The following is a 20,682-nucleotide window of genomic DNA, read 5'->3' as shown; positions in this document are numbered from 1 at the left end:
AACATTCACACACTTTACTGTAATGCAAAACTATGAAACCCAAATGTAAACTTAAATGTAAAAAGAAGGGAAATCTGATAACCACTAAACTACACTCGTTGTCTAAGAAGTTAGCAAAACTCTTTTCGGCATGGAGGGGTACCCCCCTCCTCCTCCCTGTGTTGGAATTTTAGCCAGAAGAGCTCTAAATGACTCGGACTCCACACTGGACAGGGGGAGCATGTTTTCAACAACAAACCTTGTGGTTTAAATGGTGAGCTCAGCCTTAATCACCAGCTGTTGCTGCTGAACAGCAATTTAAATCAGCTAGGAGTAGTGTCTGTACGTCCAGATATAAAACGCTACCTTTGCATTCCCCAGGCTCTCTGAAGCCATCCGAGCTCTCTTGTGTTTTGATAGAAGTGCGTGCGGCATACATTAAGCTGGGGCCCCCGCCCACACAACTTGTTAGCCAATCATAGTACACAAGCAGCGTCACCCCTTCAGCCCCCCTGCTCCACCCCCACTGATGTGGAGCTGTCTGTCAGCTGGGTGAAAGCTTGACACCGCGGCGCTTCCTGAAACCAAATTTTTGTAATGCGGCACTTTACATTATCAGTAACGCTAACGGCGTTAGAGAGAATATTACAAGGCCGCTCCTGTCAAAATTTGATGGATGACATTCTTAATTAGATTAGGGGGGTCATGTATGGGTCATGACCCCTCCCTAATTAAGCTTAATGACCCTTTAATGACTTCCAGATGTCATATAATGAGGGTTAATGACCCTTTAATGACTTCCAGATGTCATATAATGAGGGTTAATGACCCTTAATGACTTCCTGATGTCATTTAATGAGGGTTAATGACCTTTAATGACTTCCAGATGTCATTTAATGAGGGTTAATGACCTTTAATGACTTCCTGATGTCGTTTAATGAAGATGAATGGCCTTTAATGACTTCCAGGTGTTATATAATGAAGATGAATGACCTTTAATGACTTCCGGATGTCGTTTAATGAAGATGAATGACCTTTAATGACTTCCAGGTGTTATATAATGAAGATGAATGACCCTTAATGACTTCCTGATGTCATTTAATGAAGATTAATGACCCCTTAATGAAGATGGATGATGTGTAGGTGGTGTTCCTACCTGTTTTTGCAGATATCATGGCTGACCCGGGTTCAAATGCTAATTGTTTGGTTAACTTCCTAGATTGAGTGAATAATAATGAGATTGAATGACGTGATCGGAGGGAGTGGTTTAGTATGGGTAAAAAGGATATAACAAGCGCTTCAACAGTCTGATAGAGCTACAGCAAGGATGGCGGCGAAAATCAATGTAATCAGCGAGACAATTGTTTCAGTGCAGATGGTACGCACTGGGACCGACTCGATTTTGGATGCGCCGCGTAAGAAGCAGATGTTTTTGCGACGTATTCAGAAACCCCCCGCAGAGTCTTTGGAGGAAATATGGTCTTTGGATCCATCTACCTCATGGGGATACCGCTTCCTTTACGAGATGGGTGAGCTGTGTCTGTATTTTAGCATGGACGGTGTTGAAAATACATCACCTAGTGGCTATGGGACTCTAAACTCTAATGACTGGGGTATATTAAATCAACTGGTACCTCGAGTGTTGAAAGAATGTATGAAGTCGTCTGAACCATGGAATGTTTTAACATTTACATGGGTCTCGAGGACAACACCTACAGGTCGTTGTTTTTTTAAGGTGAAAATTGATTCTAACAACCTGATAGAGACTGGTGATCGCACAAATCAGAATGAACTGTTTTTTACTTTGGAAGCATTTAACACTGAATGTGGTGTTTTTTTGAGGGTTTTGACCCTTCCGATGGCTGAATGGAATGAGAGGATGGATGCGCACTCTGAAAAAATCTCTACCCTCTTTTTGGACAGCCGGTGTCGGTACCATATGTGTTCGGCCTGCCAGATCCATTCGGGGGCCTTCGCGTCTGGTCGGCGCTTGCTGATGACGTCAGTACAGCAAGCGAGCAGTGTCAAATGTGTTCACGTTGGTTTGGTGTCCGAATTTTGCGGTTCACGTATCACAATACATCACAAAAACAGTCGTAATGATTATAGGAACACATTAGCACGTCAACTGACAATATTTCGTCCCATCGCAGTTTTACTTTTTTGCATTTATGTGCTATTTTACCTCCATTTTTTATATTTATTTTATCTAATGTATTTTTTCAATCTATTTCATTATTTAGTCAATCTTAAAGTATCCTGCTTTTATACTTACGTTTATTTACGTTTTGCAATCTCAGCCCATACATTTTGTTATTTAAATGACATCTTTAATATTTTCTTGCCAATGTCACCTCAGAGGTGACACTGCACTATGAGTTGCGGAGGGTCGTGCGTATTGCAGAAAATAATTACCATGATGATGATAATAAAATGATGGAATTATTGCCTGAGATGTGACATTTCCTCACCAATATGTTCTGTACTCAGCCTCAGGTTATTAGGTAACTACGAATTTATTTGTAACCTTCATGTGTGTGCATGTGTGTCTCATGGACTATTGATATAAATATTAATCAAAGGTAATGGCCTACTACCGTAAAGTCGAAACTCATAAGTTAACTTCATCAACTACAGTAGCACATTTTACTTTTTCTTTAAAGATGTCAAATGCATTAACAAATCAATGAATGACACATGAATGAATGAATGAATGAATGAATGAATGAATGAATGAATGAATGAATGCACAACTTTTCTTTATATGTTCAGTATTTTTTTCCTTCCACAAAACAACAACAACAAACAAGTCTGAAAGGGTTTTACGGCAAACCTTTAATCCTAGACAAGGGAAGACGAGAGATCAATACATTAGAATAGCCACGGTGAGATGTAATTGATTGATGAATGATTTTGACGCGTTACGAATCCTTGCCTTTTGGGTCGCCGAACAGTTTGATCCAGTAGTGCGGCTGTGATAAGTCCCATTAGATAAATAATTATAAATTTCTTCGTAAAAAGCGTCAATGTTTTCCCTTCAACGACTGGAAAGTTGCCTCACCAATCACAATCGTCAACATCTCAGCCAATCCTGTAGCGTAAAACGTCTCAGCCAATCCTGTAGCGTAACGTCATCTGTAGGCGAAGGACCCCGAATGGATCTGGCAGGCCGAATACATATGGTACCGACACCGGCATTGGCGAAACATTGTGGGTGTAAGGAAGGCGTTGACGTTTGAGTAGTCAACGCCCCTATGAACCGCCTACTCTGACGTCATAAGCCAACCCCCCTCAAGGACAGCCCCCCTACCACTTAGACAATGGGGAAACACGCCTCTTTACAACAAATCCCTCCCATATAACCGCCCCTATGTAATATAAGAGTAGGAGTCTCCAGCTGGACTACACTTTGCCTGAAAAAGCCAACGATGACAACGATGCCTCCTACCAGACAGAGTTCCAGACGCCTGGCAACATCGTGGACGCCTCTGGGTGCCCGGAGTGTGGTGCCTCTGGTGGAAGGATCGCGGCTTAAAGTCTCAAAAGGTACGCAGACAGAGAGCTCTGACTTTGAGGAGGGAAAGGATGTTGAGGCAGCCGCGACCCACCTTGAGCGAGAGCAGTTGGACTGTTCTCAGTACCCCACGACTGCCGACGAGAACACCCCTCCGTCGGAGAACTCTCAAGAAGTGCAGCTGACCGATGAGTACATTGCCTCGCTGGAGTATTCACAACTGCTGATGACTCCTGAGGAACTCAATACCCGGCACGAACACCTAGCTCCTCAGCAGCCTCAGGAGTCTCAGCAGCAGCAGCCTCAGCAGCAACTAACCTCTGACGGGGACGTTGTGGAGGGGTGTCCGCCAACAGCTTTGCCTTCACCTACAAACCTTGACAAGGACTGGGACCTTGTCTGGAACGGGCCCCCGGACAGTTGGCTGTGTCGGGATAAGTACAACTGTATAAAACAGACTATAGGACATCTCCTCAATCAAGTTATAGTTAAATACAGTAGAGATTAATGTAATGGCTGTTTAATCAACCATCCCAGCCAGAGGCAGCACCAGTGTCTAGAAATAGGCGATGATGAGTATTTTAGGAAACATTATCATCGTGTGATAGCATTGTTGTGCACGCCTAAATTCCTCCCCAGCATTCATTACATGTTGAACTTGCTTCATCTGACTACCGACATTAAGAAGGTCAAGACAGCGGCCGAGATTGTCCTGCTAGATCTCGAGCAAGAGAAGAAGATACTCGACAAGCTCGAGCAATTGGACGCCCTTGAAGGCCCCGGATCGCTGTCGAATGACCTCAAGACTCTGCTGGACAAGTACTACAATTCTAAATAGAGACACACGATGGGGAATATCTTCAGAAAATTGTTGTTTCGATATTACGGTTTGTGTAATTGGGCGGACATTCTGGAGAGAACCATTCTACACACTTCTGACCGAGACGGACGAATTGACAAAATGTTGTTGATTATGCAAAAAGTCAGATCATTGTCTCATTCGCTATTTCATGTATCTTGGGATTGTTTTGTCAGACGTGTTGTGAACGAGAGTCATTTGGGTTTGGCCAATACAATTAAAGCCGTTCTGGATGCATGGTGTGATGACGTGGGTGTAGGTCACCTGGTAACAATTTTGACTCTGTTTGTTGATTCTGCAAAATACTGTCTAGAAAATAACTACCCTTTAGACTTACCTGTTGAATTAAAAGCATTTCAAACCGTCGTTGAATTAAAAGTTAGTCCCTATGTCTTATCCCGAGTCCTTGAGTATATAAATTCTTAGTATTGCCCTTTAGTATTATGCATGTAATCATTTTTACTATTGTGTATGATTATACTATGGAAATCATGTAATAAACCAAAAAAACAAAAGAAGTCATGTCTGTGTGAATTTTTCAATACATAATCGTTGCATATATCATTTAAATTCATTTTCTGATGATGGCTGAGAGGAAGTGTATGGAGAAGCTTTACTACGATGCCTCACACCCGGCCAGTTTTGGTGGTGTAGAGCGTTTACACTTAGGTGTACAGGATGTTACGGGTAAAAAAGTAAATCGTGATCGAGTCAGGGGTTTCTTAATCGAGCAAGATGCCTACACCTTACACAAACCCGCTAGAATCAATTTCCCACGAAACAGGGTTTTTGTCCCAAGGGCGCTGAATCAATTTCAGGCAGACCTCTGCGATATGCAGGCCCTGGCTGGCGTCAACGATGGATTTAAATATTTACTGACCGTCATCGATGTTTTTTCAAAAAAAGCCTACGTACGCATTTTGAAGGATAAGACGGCTCCGCAGGTGGTTAAAGCTTTTGAATCTGTTTTGTCTGAGAGTGGGACGCCTCGAAAAATACAGACCGACGCGGGTAAAGAATTTTTTAACAGACATTTTCAGAACCTGATGAAAAAACACAACATTGTTCATTTTGCTACTGCCAGTGATCTGAAAGCCCAGGTTGTTGAAAGGTTTAATAGAACTTTAAAAACTAGAATGTGGAGATATTTTACGGCCAGAAACACACGCAGGTATATCGACGTCGTACAAGGTTTAGTAAGTAGTTATAACGAAAGCTACCATAAAAGTATAAAAATGAAGCCCAATCAAGTTACTGACGGAAATACTCAACAGGTTTTCCAGAATCTATACGGTAATATGCCGATAGAGCAAAGTGGGAAATTAAAAATGCGTTTTAAAACAGGAGATGTGGTGAGGATATCTAAATTAAGAGTAGTGTTTGATAAAAAATACGAGCAGAGCTTTACGGACGAATTGTTTACCATATCTGAATGTCTTCCTCGTTTTCCACCCGTCTACAAACTGAAAGATTATGACGGGGATGTCATAGAAGGATCGTTTTCCGAAGGTGAATTACAGAAGGTGAGCGTATCAAAAGACCACACATTCCACATTGAGAAAATCCTTAAAAGGCGCACGGTGAGGGGGCAGAGACAATTCCTCGTTCGTTGGAAGGGATGGCCCTCGAAATTCGATAGCTGGGTCCCCGCTTCTCAGTTTGTAGACGTTTAAAAAAGAGTTTCAAATACAACTTGTATCAGAAGCCGGCATGGATCCCTTACACGATGGAGGATTCTACGTTACTCTACCTTCTAACGCTAGTATGGATGTGTATACGGACAACACAATCTCACAGTTCAGAGTGAATTTGGCCCAACACATTGATCTCGAAGGAAGTTGGGAGGTGGCCCTGACTGAGATTTCATACCCTCGTAGTTGGATAAACGTACCCGAAAACCAGACTACTTTCTATATAAAAGATATGACGCTTTCCAAAGCTAAGGATGCAAAGAACTCCGAGACAGCTAGGGGGTCTGATAAAAACAAATTTGTAACCCACACCTTAGATATTACATCCGGGGTATATGAAGATCTTGACAAGCTACGAGAGGCGGTTCTGTATATTATAAAAAATAAAATAGGCAACCAAATTTTACTCCATTATGATATTAATATGCGGAAATTTCTTTGGATGTCGTCAACCGGATGTTATAAGATCCACTTTAATGCACCGTTGGCTTACATACTTGGTATGAAGGAAGGACAATGGTTTACTATAAAACCTAATTGGTTACCTGCCCCGTACCCAGCCGATATAAAGGCGGGTCAATACCATTTATACGTTTATACAGACGTGGTGCAACACCAGACGGTAGGGGATGCCTATGCTCCGTTATTGAGGACTGTTCCGATCGAAGGGAGATACGGGGAGTTTATTTTTAAAACTTTCAACCCTGCTTACTACCTGCCTATTAGTAGGAGACATATTGAAGAAGTAGGAATACAGATTAAGACGGATCAGAATCAGCCGGTTAATTTTAAATACGGAAAGATAATTATTACCCTGCATTTTAAACCGAGGTAAAAACAATGGTCGTGATGGAGACACACCCTGACCTGTATCGCTTTGTTAATTATTACGAAACCCAAGCAGGAGGGTCGCTTCCGGGTTTTCACGGGGCCCCTGTGCAATATGGGCGAGGTTTGGGCTCCATTTTTTCTAAACTTTTCCGTTTTGTCGTACCTTTAGTCAAAAAAGGTTTTACAGTAGCGAAACCTCACCTGCAGTCGGCGGCTAAAAATATTGCCATGGATGTAGCAGGACGTGCGATGGAAAGAATACAGAGAAGAGAAAAGAATCAAGATGGATCCGGGTTAATGGTTTTGGCTCGAAGACCTTCGAGGAGACCGATAGGTCAGAGACTGGTTACGCATAAAAAGCGTAGGCGTGCAGTCAAAAGGAAATCAGTCTCAAGAAGGAAGCGCCGAAGAAGCAACGCCGACATTTTCTCTTAAACAATCTGACGAAAATGGCTCTTTTACATCACAAGTCGCAAGAATGCACTCTGTCCGAATTAGATTTGTTCTCACCCCCAATGACCCAACTTTCGATAGAACAAAGCCAATACGTCGAAATTTCACCCTTATCAGCTTTGACGGAGCAAGGACCCATTGAATTCTTCATACCGGGGGACGGTTCTAAATATATGGATCTCTCGGATACAATGCTTTACCTGCGTTTGCGAGTAACACACAGAGACGGCTCTCATCTGGGCCCCACCGACCACGTAGGCATCATTAACTATCCGTTAAACACAATCTTTGCCCAAGTAGATGTTACATTAGGGGATACACTCATCTCACAATCAAGCGCTACTCACCCTTACAGAGCTATGATTGAAACATTGTTAAACTTTTCAGAGGATTCTCTCAAAAGCCAATTTAGCACAGCCATGTTCTTCAAAGATACACGAGGGCTGGTTCACAGAGCCCAATTGATTGAGGGGTCCAGGGAATTTCAACTCCTAGGCCCCATTCACTCGGATATTTTCTTTTGTGAGAGATACCTCTTAAATAACGTGGATCTAAGGCTAAAGCTAACAAGAGCCAGCGATGATTTTTGTTTAATGAGTCCCCCCGACGCTGATTGCTCTCTGAAGATAATAGGAGCCACCTTTTTTGTAAAAAAAGTAGCGGTCGCACCGGCCGTTTCTTTGGGTCACGCAGCGGCTCTCCACAAAGACAACGCGCTCTACCCCCTATCGAGGATCAACGTAAAGACTTACTCTATACTCCAGTTATCGAGGATCTGCCATCAAGACAATCTCTTTTTGGGACATACGCCAAAGTATGTGGTTTTAGCACTCGTCAATCACAGCGCTTTTGTGGGGCGGAAGAATTTAAATCCTTTTAACTTTGCCCACCACAATATTGAATACCTAGCCCTAACTCAAGAAGGGCGGCAGATCCCATCTAAGGCGTTTCAACCCCAATTTAACGCAGGAAACGCAGTGCGCGAGTTTCATAACTTGTTTTCCTCGACGGGGAGGTTTTTAAAAGATTTACCTCTAAGTATAGACCACGAAGACTTTCAACAAGGCTATGCTCTGTTTGCCTTTAATCTAAATCCTAGCCAGGACACAGAGGCTTTATCCCCTGTGTCCAGCGGTACACTCAGATTGGAGATGAGATTCAAGACCCCGCTTCCCCATACCGCCACACTTATTGTGTACGCTTGTTACGACTCTATTTTAGAAATTAACTCGAAGAGGGAAGTGTTAATGGACTATTACTGAGGAGATGAACGGAAGGGAATTGGAGAGTTTGATGACACGTTTACAAGGAAATTTATTTGGAGGCGTTTACGCTTCGGATGAGTTATCCTCCTTGAAACCCTCGCCCCCCATATACTATATAGTTAATACACACCCCCGCTCTAAACCCGGAGAACATTGGTTCGCTCTCACCTTGGAAAAGGACGACTCTGCATCTTTTTTCGACCCCTTCGGCTTTCCCCCTGATTTTAAATATTACCCACAAAGTATAAAGTCTTTTCTGGAAAAGTATTCTAACCGTATAATTTACCATAATCGCCAGTTACAACACGAACTGTCAGCGGCCTGCGGTCCTCATTGTGTGTACTACCTGAGCCATAGAGGGTGTGGAAAGTCTTACCAGGATGTGATGGACTGCTACACCAACGATGTAATCAAGAATGATGCTATGGTATCTGCTTTTGTTCGGCGACACCGGTTTTTTACCTGCATACCATGCGGAGGACAAAAATCATGTTCCTTCAACAAATTTAAAAAATGTCATTGTCTGTAACGGATTATGTTTTTCAAATCATTTATTCAATAAAAGCAATTTAAAAGGCAATACAGAGTGATGTGTTTTTCCTTACATAAAATAAGTGTCATATTTAAAACCCCTCCCACTTTATAGTCGAAGCAGTCCGTTTTCTTTTCTTTTTCCCGTTCGAAGATTCCTTAACAATGGGATTAGATGTATATGAACCGTTTTTTAGACGTCTCAACTCGCGTGCATGTGGGTTAGAAACCGTTGTTTCGGGTATATTGAGTTCTGAGAGGGTGTGTAGAAACTCGCTCCAACCTCTAGGACCTTGCGATGAAACATTCTTGCCGATGAGATGTTTGAGTAAATCAGTCATGTGGGATCCTCTGACGGGCTTACCTCTGAAGATGAATTCGCTGCGAGGAGTCCAACCTCTTTCGTCGGTAGACAGTTTTCTTAAAATATAATCGGCGTTTTTACGGTAACGAGGAGGGATTGTTTGGACGATGTCGAGCCAGGCTTCATTCTCCAAACCCGTCGCTTCATCTGATGGGGATGTGTTTGATGTCTCAGCAGGTAGAGTCAGGTTGATTGGTCGTCGTTCGTTTTCCCCTTGTTTGAGCAACCCTAAATATCGTTGCATCAAGGATTGGTACTTTTTAATTTTCTCATACTGGTCTAGAGAACTATCTTCTAGGACCTCCTTCATTTTAAAATCCAAATTACGCTCCGCCGTCTCTCGAATGGTTGGTTCCGGCCTGCTTAAACGTTCCAGTTGGTGAGGTGAGACAAGAAAAATTTTCTGAGCTGTTCTCAAACTCATGTTGGTTAAAGTTTATTTATTTATTAGACCGCCTAAAAGACTTCCGAGGACAGGGGCGAATGCCCCCAACAAGGGTAAGATAAAACCACCCTTTTGAATCAAGACCGCACGTTTTTTCTTCAGACTTTTTTTCTTATCGGCCAATTCTCTGATCACCTTCTTTTGCTTTTTTAGCCTCTTATACTGCGAAGGACTCAGCGGTATGTGACCTTTTAAGAGATTTAGAGCAATCTCGCAGAGAGCTTTCACCAAGCTTGCGGGACCGCGCAAAAGTATGTCTTTACGATTCTTGGGCTTGGCGTGAAACAAAGTTTTGAGCAGCGGAGCTGCTTCGACATCTTATTAAGTCTTGGGGTATGTAGACGGTAGGCCACTGATGAGCTTGTAAGCCCGTCCTCAGTCTATATTGATCTGGACATGTCGGGGTTAAATCCACTAATAAATACCCGTGAGCGTCTTTGGTAGCGTCTTCAAAGCTTTCCAAAAAATACTTTTTCTTTGAGGGAAATATCTGATTAGCCAAAACACTCGTTTGTAATTTATCACGCGGGTTTTTAAACAACACCATATAATTACTGTTGAGGCTGATTGTGCGGCTGTATTTACCTTGATGAAAAATGTTTTGCGTTAACATGATGACGCTCATATTCCTATGATGTCTATATTGGGTAAAAATTCTTACCACCTCAGGGTGGTCCGACGCCTGAAAGATGACGTCGTCCAGAATAACCAAATGACTTTGACGCGCTGGAAACAAACTTTCATCCTCAAAAGAATCAGGGAGACCTTTCACAAAGTTAATATTTTTATTCAGCTTTTGAAGTTCCTCGTACAGAGGTTGAAAAGAAGTGTAGATCCATACAACATTGTCAGGAAGACTTTTCATAACATGGTTACAATTTTCCAAGATACTTTTTACAAAATCTGTTTTTCCACACCCGCTTGGTCCAGATATTAAACAAGAAAAGGGGGGTTGAAGCCTCGGATCAAAATCAACTTGATTTAACTCCATTTCACAAAACACACTAATAACCGAAAGGCAGGGTGCGTCCGTGGGGGATAAGACGTCTCTTGTCATATACTACCCTGAACTTTTTCATGAATGACATGTTTTTTAGGTGAAAACCCTTTTTGTTACGCACGATAGTGTGTTGAGGCGTTTCAATCGTTATGGTTTGTGTGCCTGATGAGTCAATGTACCCTTCGACTAAATTCTTGATGCTGTTAAAATTGACGCGTTTGCAAGTGTCATGGGTCTGTGTGATACCTTTTTACCTTCATTACCGTTTTCATGCTGTTCCTAGTTTGGTAGGCGTAACTTTTAGGACCCGCTGAAACAAACTCCTGAATGCTATCTCCTCCCAACTCGTCAGTCAAATCCCCCAAATAGTCACCTAATTCCAAAGGACTTTCGCCGTCTTTGACTACATAGACGAGGCTGTCCGTGTCGGTGTACAAAACACTCGTCTGCAGTCGCTCCAAATATGCGTACATTTTTAGACGTGCATAAGCCGTGGTCATGCATGCTGCAAAGATGTTAGCGGCTTTGGAGGGGGGGACGTTGCAACGTCGGTGGTAGCTGTACTGCACGATCGACCTTTGATCGTTGAGGAAGTGAAAGGCTTTGATCTCGTACACCCCCGAAAATAACAATTCAAAGAAGCGTTCTGTGCTGCTTACAATCTCTGTTTTATCCAAATTATCACGCTGTCCCAATTTGCCCCAAAAGTTGTTGAGGCATAATTTAGACACCTGCCTCTTACCCGCATTCACATTTATTTTTGAGGGGTCTAGTCTAATACCTTGGTGAGTCTCATAGTTTTCGATGTACTTTTCCCTACCTGCCTGATCAACGACGTAGGAAGGATACCCTGAGGCCTCTTGCTTCCCTTTAAGGAATGTATCGATGTATGCTTTGAAGACGTCGCTACTCGACGAGTCAAAATGCCACACCTCCGTAATTTGTGATACGGTGTAGCCCAGCTCGAGAGCCTTGTTGAATTCAGGCGTAACCCAAACACCGGTTAAGGCTCTCTCGTCATCGTTGTGCGAACACGAACTTTCTTGATTGTTAAGTTCTGCGCACGTGCGACAAAGTGTAAACACCAGTTTACCTCTTGCCGTTTTGTAGGGCAGCAGGGGGAAATAGAGGCCTCGTGGAGGGTTGACTTTAGCTCTGATGAACCCAAAATACTTTTGGGGGTCATCGAAATTGTCGTGAATGATGGTAGGATGTCCTAACGGATAGGCACATGTGCTGTTGACAAAAGGATAAAGCGATGTAACATCGACGAACATTACACATTCACCGGGGGTAGCCGTATAACGTAACACGAAGGCATTCGTTCTCCCTCCAAAAAGAGCTTTACGTGGCATAAGAGGCTCAGGGAATTTTGAATTGCGCAAGAACTCTCTTACATCCGGATTTGACTTTTTTAACCGCAGCCACTCATGCTCCCACATCAACACAAGCTGTACACCGTGCTTGACTTTTAGATCCTGTATTTTCTTTTTAACCCTGTCAAACTTTTCTTGAAACGGTCGTTTAGTCATAGGACACTTTTGAGTAGGGTCGTAACATTCACGGCATCCGTGATAGAAACATCCGAGATATTCCCATACATATGTTACGCCGTCTATCAAAGTGTACCCGTCTACATAGTACTGCCCGATCTTGACCTCCCCCTTGTTTAAGGCGTGAATAATAGGTATTTTTTGGCTGTGCGCCACCCACATTAGGTATTGGATCGAGTCGCGTGAGAATGATTTGGATTGTTGTATGTAATTATCGGTCGGCGTAATAGCCAATGTTTTAGGTGTTAGGAAATTGTTACGGAACACCTTCATGCAGGAGGAGGCGATAGTTACAGAATTGAACGGGTCTGTACCAGTCGCATTAAGAAACTCCTCTCTAAATTTCTCACAAGCTGTCGTCAAAATATTCACATCATTTCTGCAGTACATTAGAGCTTCCTGAGCAAAATTGAAGGTTCCCTTACACGCTACCTCGTACCATTCAAAAAACTTTATACGATGGACCGTCGACATACGCTCTACCCCATAATATTTTGGATCAGGGTAGGGACCGATTTTGTAATTTAAATGGTCTAGGGAGCTAAAGCCGTGGGGGAAATACCCTTTAGTTTGATCGATGAAACCTAGAGCTTTAGGCAAGGAGCTGAGGGGCATCGTGAGGAAGGACAAGGAGTCGATGAACCCCAGTTTGTAGTCCGTATCTGAGAAACAAATGACTTTGCTCCCTTGCATAATGACGCTGACATTAACCCCCACGTCTACCATTTTGTTTAGAATGATGTAAGCGTCAAAACCTTTGGCGTTGTGAGCGATTAGTTTAGACTGTTCAAAACGAGGGTTCCTGACATAATCAAGAAATTGTTCGACGCAATCAAGACCCAACCAATGTTTTTCCACCCCCTTTGTCGATTTGGTACACACTAGGTAGGGTTTGTGTTTACCGTCAGCACCTACGAATGTCTCAAAATCGTAGTAAATTATTTGTTTACAAGGCGCTTCCGGTTTTAGAGGCTGCATGTAACACAGATGAGGGTTTCCTCTCGCCTCATCACCGTCCTTAGGTAGAACCTCTCCACATACTGTGCATTTGGCTTGAGGGCATTTATGTTTAATATTCTCCCCCTGTGATTTGACGTAATATTCCATACTGCATTCGCTACATTTTTTGTATTTCTCACAGTTGCTAGTCTCGGATTTTGAGGTCTGTCTGCGTTCTTTGTGTTTAACGAAGCAACTCTCGTTCTGACATATTTTGTTACAATCGTTACAATGAATGGCTTTGAACGGTTGTTGTTTGCAGGTAGGGTCGAGACAGATGTGACAATGCCCCTCACAACTATGTTGTTCTTGGTTTTTATGCCCTTTGTAACATTGTCTGCAAAAGTAGGATTTCCCTATGAACCCCTTAACCGATTTTATTCCATAATAGTGTCCGTCTAATAGCAGTAAGAACACTGAGTCCTCTGATTTGGGGTATTGCGTCTCAAAAAAAGACAGGGGGCGTTCGCAATCCGCTCTATAAGCTATAACGATTTTGCGTTTCACAAGCGTTTCAAATTTGTGTACGTCCCTCAGACTAACGGCAGTCTCACAAGTCAACCCCACGCTTTGCTGTAAATAACGAGCCCTCTGTGTAGCCTGATCAACAGTCAACGATCCGTCAAGCAGGTATGCTAACGATCTAGCAAAGCATAATTTAGCATTTTTGTCATACGTTATGTACAAACATCTCTTCTTCTTTCGAACCATTTCATCATTTGTAGTCAAAATTAGTTTGCGTTTGGCACCTCCTCCGCCATTAACATCAAATACAATCTGTACAACAAGTTCTAGACTATTGTCGGCCAGTACCTCTGTATTAGATTGTGCGATGCGATCTAGCAAATTATGGACTGCGTCAGTTACGTCATTCGGGTCATTAACAGCATCTAGGTAACAGTGCTCCCTCACATTTTCACCCACTATTTCTGCTTGGACTATATCACCGCGACTAGTCGATCTGATTACCTCCTGCACAGCTTCATTCAAATTATTGCCAATGTTTGTGTAGAAGGCTGCAAAATCAAGGGGGTCTTCGGGTCTCGTTGTATTTAGACGTCGTCTTATCTCCAAGTTGTTAAAATTCGGACGCCTAACTTGTCCCCCCACCTGTCTGTTTGTGTCTGAAGATTGTTGCAAGGTGGATTGTGTACTGGGGGTTGGTGCTGGGGGATGTTCTGCTTGAATGTGTCGATGTACCCGAGACTGTTGTTGGAGGTCTTGTCTAGCTGGTGTACTACTACCACCAGCTTCTGTCTGTTGCGTTTGATTGTGCGTGTATGGTTGTGTATTTGACACAAGTGTCTGCTGGCAATGTGTACTGCTGCTACCTTCTACATGTTGCGTTTGATTGTGCGGGTGTGGTTGTGTATTTGACACAAGTGTCTGCTGGCAATGTGTACTGCTGCTACCTTCTACATGTTGTGTTTGATTGTGTGGGTGTGGCTGGTGTTGGAGGTCTTGTCTATCTGGAGTATGTTCTTGTCGGTAATGTGTACTGCTGCTACCTTCTGCATATTGCATTTGATTGCGTGGGTGTATCTGGGGATGTTGTGAAAATGATACAGAGGATTGCTGTTGGTCATTTCTATGTATGTCTGGTTCAAGTATGTCCTCAAAGGCTTCGCCGTTTGAAGATGACTGGTTAAGACGTGCAAGAGCCCTCTCTAAAGGATTAAAGAAATCAATAAAATCCTCAATGTGTCTTATAGCTACAAACGGATCGCCATCATCGCCGCCGATTTCATCAGGCATTTGAAAAGGCTAGATTTGCATAGAGATCTCATCGTTTAAGGCATTTACAATTTCAGCCAAACCTTGACCTACATTATCTAAATCCATGTCACCCCCCTCAGAGTTTTCCATTTCAGATTCGCTTTCAATCGGTGGAAACCCGTCGAATTCACGTTTTCACGCCTTAATAGCTCTTCTTCTTCTTCTCCTTCTTCTTCTTCGTCAGATATTATTATGACCTCAGGTTGAGCAGTCTCTGGGACCGTCTCGCTCAGTATATCACCACCTATAATCATACAACATTACCGGTTCATTTAAAAAATAGTAATACATAGGGGTGTGAATTGCCTAGTACCTGACGATTCGATTCGTATCACGATTCACAGGTCACGATTCGATTCGATACCGATTAATCCCGATACGAATGGTCACGATTCGATACCGATTAATCCCGATACGAATTTATAAGTCGATTGTTGCGATTTTTTTTCATTCATATTTAGAAAATACTAATCAGTAAGCTTGTAGAGTGTAAGATTTATATGAAAATGTATTATTTATTTATCTGAAATTTCAGTCTTATAGAGGTTGTAATCTGTTTCATGTTTGAACAGCATTAAAATAAAAATATTAAGGCTTAATGTGCGGTTCATATAACATTCTTCCATGCTCAAGGTGTGAATCCTAAAAAAAAAAAAAAAAAAAAAAAAAAATCGATTCTGCCGATTATTGAATCGATTCGAGAATCGCGCGATGTAGTATCGCGATATATCGCCGAATCGATTTTTTTTAACACCCCTAGTAATACATAGGTTTTATTTTATTTAAAAAAAGGAAATTTACCGTTCACTCCTGTAGGTAATTCGTCATCCAATTCTTCCTCATCACTCGTAATTACGAAAATCTCCGGCTGTCTAACCCTCTCGTTCACATCCTCATTCAATTCTGTAAATATCCATTACTAACAGTTAATTTTAAAGCAAGAAAAAGCTCTAAACGTTTCAAAATAAGAAATACTTACGCCGGATTCCTGGCACAACATCGCCATCTTGTGACGCTGAATAATAATACAGTTGAATTTCATCCAACAACGCTTCTAATTCTGTAAAAATTCAAATTTAAAATAAGAAATACGAACTCATTCACTCATTCAAAAAAAAAAAAAAAAAAAAACTCTCCTAACTCTATAAAATTTAAATAAATGTAAAACAAAAAATACATATTGATACAGACTTATTCCAAAATCTCTCATAACTTCAAAATAAAATAAACGCTATAAGTATAAAAATAAAGGCATGCATCATTCCATTAAATAAATAAATCACTCACTAAGATGCTTGCTTTTCCAGAAGCTTCATTAAGATGTAGGGGGGTTTTATTTCATAGCAAAAACATTAATAGAAGTGAATATAAGTGCCACATTTGTATGAGTATATATACATATATAGATAATATCAAGAGTTAATTACCTGGATTCATCTTGGAAGCTCAGAGCCGATACCTCTTGAGAATTTTTCAGAGAAGTGAGTGTGGCATTGCGAAGGCCTCATATTTATACATAGAGGAGGGTGTGCAAAACGCAATTTACAATCCATAAATTTCTATTAGACCCTCAGAAATGACCCTCACAATTAGCGTATCCGTTTTTCTTCAGCCTAATTTAATTTTATGACCAGTACCCCTCTGTTCTCACAGGGGTGAGGAGACTGATACCGCTGATGACCTGCTCACCATTTCCTTTTGTAAAATTGATACTGATATAAATGTAACCGTCAGAGTACATGCTTGTTTTTGTAATATATTTTAGGAAGCGTTGTCTTTCAAACTAACAACATTATAGCCACCGTTTACCTCACACTTCTTCAGCCACCCCGTCTGTCCTCACACTTCTTTGACCCTCATGCAGCCATACATGCGCGCAAGGCCTAGCACGCACACACACAAGCACAGACATACATTTGACCCGCCGTGAATCTTTGACTGCATATGCTTCCCCCTACTCACAGAAATATTGAACAAAAATGTCAGATAGTAACTATATCAGTAAGGGGAAATTATATAGTTTTATCCGTTTATTTTCAGATTCAACCCCAGCAGTCACGAACGACTCTTACAACATTTTTACATATAATGTATAACTTCATGTTAGAGTTTTTTAATGTCATAATACCAACCAGCGTATCACAGTTTAACCTTACCTTATACTTCTTGTTTTTACAACCTCTAAAATACACTCTTTGAGCCGTGTTTGCGCATGCTTTCCCCCCCTTCACCATAATAGAAATGGCTAGTACTTTTCCCCCAGCGGTTTTACCCATACTAAACCACTCCCTCCGATCACGTCATTCAATCTCATTATTATTCACTCAATCTAGGGGGCGTGCACCGGATCCGGAAGTTAACCAAACAATTAACATTTGAACCCGGGTCAGCCATGATATCTGCAAAAACAGGTAGGAACACCACCTACACATCATCCATCTTCATTAAGGGGTCATTAATCTTCATTAAATGACATCAGGAAGTCATTAAGGGTCATTCATCTTCATTATATAACACCTGGAAGTCATTAAAGGTCATTCATCTTCATTAAACGACATCCGGGAGTCATTAAAGGTCATTCATCTTCATTATATAACACCTGGAAGTCATTAAAGGTCATTCATCTTCATTAAACGACATCAGGAAGTCATTAAAGGTCATTAACCCTCATTAAATGACATCTGGAAGTCATTAAAGGTCATTAACCCTCATTATATGACATCTGGAAGTCATTAAAGGGTCATTAATCTTCATTAAATGACATCAGGAAGTCATTAAGGGTCATTAATCTTCATTAAATGACATCAGGAAGTCATTAAGGGTCATTAACCCTCATTATATGACATCTGGAAGTCATTAAAGGGTCATTAAGCTTCATTAGGGAGGGGTCATGACCCATACATGACCCCCCTAATCTAATTAAGAATGTCATCCATCAAATTTTGAAAGGAGCGGCCTTGTAATATTCTCTCTGGCGTTGTAACGATAGGAACAGTAATTAATTTGATTGCTCCGTTAGTGAAAAAGCAACGCAGTTTCTAACGCCGTTACATTTAAGCGCCGTTATTCACAACACTGCTGAGGAATTAGGTAACGACCAATCATGGCTTAATTTGCTGACCAAACCCTGAAAACAGGTGAATCATGATTGGTCGTTACCTACTTCCTCAGCACGGGTGATGTCATCAATCGACAGCAAGTAGAAAAATTACTTTTTAAAAGGTACTCATTGTACATGAAAAATAATGGTTATCAAGTTCATTCTGGACAAAATATGAACTTTTCACAGCTGAAAATTGTTCAATTTGGATTTGATGTCATGAAACTAAAAATGACTTCAATCTTAAATGTATGCGTTGGTGAAATTGTTGTCAGGTTGGTGCATTGTGGGAAATGTGGTCATTTTGAAAATGGAGCCTGTGTCGGACAAGCGTGATAAAAACAAACAAACAAACAAACAAACAAAAACTGGCAATCTCACACACACGCGTCGCCATGGCAACCCGCGAGTCAGAACACCTTTTGATTGACAGCCGCCACAGCTGGGACGCAGAAGAGGACGCCGTCGCTGCCGTTTGCAGTATTCCGACGCTGAAACAAGACTGTCAAAATATTGGGAAGTTTGATGCATACATATTCCGTCCATAACTGCGTCTTCTCAATCATGTGTGGACCTCGTGGAACAATAAGTTTCATGCGTGTAACGGCGCGGTGTGCCCGCCCACTAAAAAAGTAGGTCACTGCCTGCATCGCTCAAGTTGGATCTATGATTACGATTATTATTATTATCATCACTATTATTTTGTTATATTTACCTTGAAATCAATGACCAACATTTTTATTGGCCTGTCACATGTAGTCATAATAATATGATGATGTTAAAGTGTGATTGGAACAATGTCTAAATGCGCCGTCTGGTCCGCTTCCTCCACTTCCTGCAAATGCTGGCCTATTCCTGGATCTTCCCTCCCTCACGCACGCACACGCACACACATTCACACAAGACTCCTCGGGCATCTCCACGCAGCTGGCCATTCGACTTTGGCAAGGTGAAGCTGAAGATTGGCTCCACCCGTGTCACCACTTCCGGCGTTGGTCCAGCTAACAACAAACAAAGAGACAAAACGTGACCAAACATCTCCTGATTTCTATTTTCAGTCCCAGCCCCAGGATTTGTTCTTTCCCGGGCTAATGGGGGCGTGACAGATACATACATACATACAAAATAATGGATCCATATATTTTAGAGTATCAGCCTCAGTGTACAGCCATCCCTGGCTGAGTTCCAGGTATATATCTTCTCAGTCAAGAACCAGTTGGGCAAGGTAGTGACATTCTGTTATGAAAAAGTGTTTGGTCAGTTAGTCAGTCTCTTAACTCATTGACTGCCATTGACGGAAAAAGACGTCAAATAATGCATTTTTGCTGGGCTGGCAGTGAATGTGTTAAACACAATGTGCCAATATATTTTGTGATTATAATGCAGCATCCTTTTTTCCTTTTTTTTTTTTTAAGGCAAATGTTTAAAAATCCATCAATTTTGGTTACATCTCATCTTAAGTCATTGACTGCCATTGACGGAAAAAAACGTCAAATAATGCATTTTTGCTGGGCTGGCAGTGAATGTGTTAACTACCTGGTTAGTTAGTCTGTTAGTCGGCTAATAAGTTGGTGGGTTGTTCCGTCAGCTAGCTAACTGGGTTGGTCACTTATGCTGTCGGCCGGTTGATTGCTCGGTCAGTTCAGTAGTTGTTTGGCTGGCTGGTCGTTTAGTCTGTTAGCCAGTCAGTTAGCTAACTTGGTGGGGTTGATCAGTTAGCTGCTCAGTTGGTCAATTAGTCAACTTGGTAATTGGTTGTTCCGTCAGGCGCCTAGTTGCTCAAGTTGGATACGTAGCTAGCTAGTTGCTTGGTTAGTCAGTCGAATAGTTATTTACTTAGCTAGGTCGTCGGTTGGCTGGTTGGTTGGTTAGTCTGTTAGCCTAGTCAGTCAGTAAGCTAACTTGGTGGGTCGATCAGTTAGCTGCTCAGTCGGTCAATTAGTCAGCTCAACTCGGTGCTAGTTGCTTGGTTAGTCAGTCAGATAGTTCTTCACTTAGCTAGGTAGTCGGTTAGTTGGTCAGTTAAAAAGGGCTGCAATTTTAAAAACAATTTTCGGCAGTCAAAAGTTAATATTTTGTCCAGAATGAATTTGATAACTTAATTATTTTTCATGTACAATTAAAACTGTCAGGCCTGCGGGCCCAGCCCGCTGAGTGTGCGTGTGTCTTCCAGGTGTGGTGCATTGGAGTCAAAGCAGCAGGTGTGTCCAGTTAATCAGCAGCCTACTTAAGCCAGCCTCTGACTCCACCACACCGCCAGATCGTCACAACTCCTGAACGAGTTTGTACATCCAGCTAGACCTTGAAATCAACTTTTACTTA

General features: G+C 41.9%; 1 protein-coding gene and 1 long non-coding RNA gene across 4 annotated transcripts in view; one reads left to right on the top strand and one right to left on the bottom strand.

The window, feature by feature from the left end:
- Positions 1–20,682, top strand: part of LOC144009087 (metabotropic glycine receptor-like) — an 85,479-nt gene that overhangs the window by 27,631 nt on the left and 37,166 nt on the right. The gene's annotated exons all lie outside the window — the stretch shown is intronic.
- Positions 15,422–16,383, bottom strand: LOC144009059 (uncharacterized). The gene is made up of 3 exons (XR_013280825.1): positions 16,240–16,383; positions 16,062–16,163; positions 15,422–15,504 (listed from the first exon to the last, which is right to left on the bottom strand). It is a non-coding gene; the product is annotated as an uncharacterized LOC144009059 (long non-coding RNA).

Source organism: Festucalex cinctus, chromosome 20 (assembly GCF_051991245.1).
Source record: "Festucalex cinctus isolate MCC-2025b chromosome 20, RoL_Fcin_1.0, whole genome shotgun sequence".
NCBI lineage: Eukaryota > Metazoa > Chordata > Actinopteri > Syngnathiformes > Syngnathidae > Festucalex > Festucalex cinctus.
The sequence above is the reverse complement of the archived record's forward strand: the minus strand, read 5'-3'. Positions and strand labels throughout refer to the sequence as shown.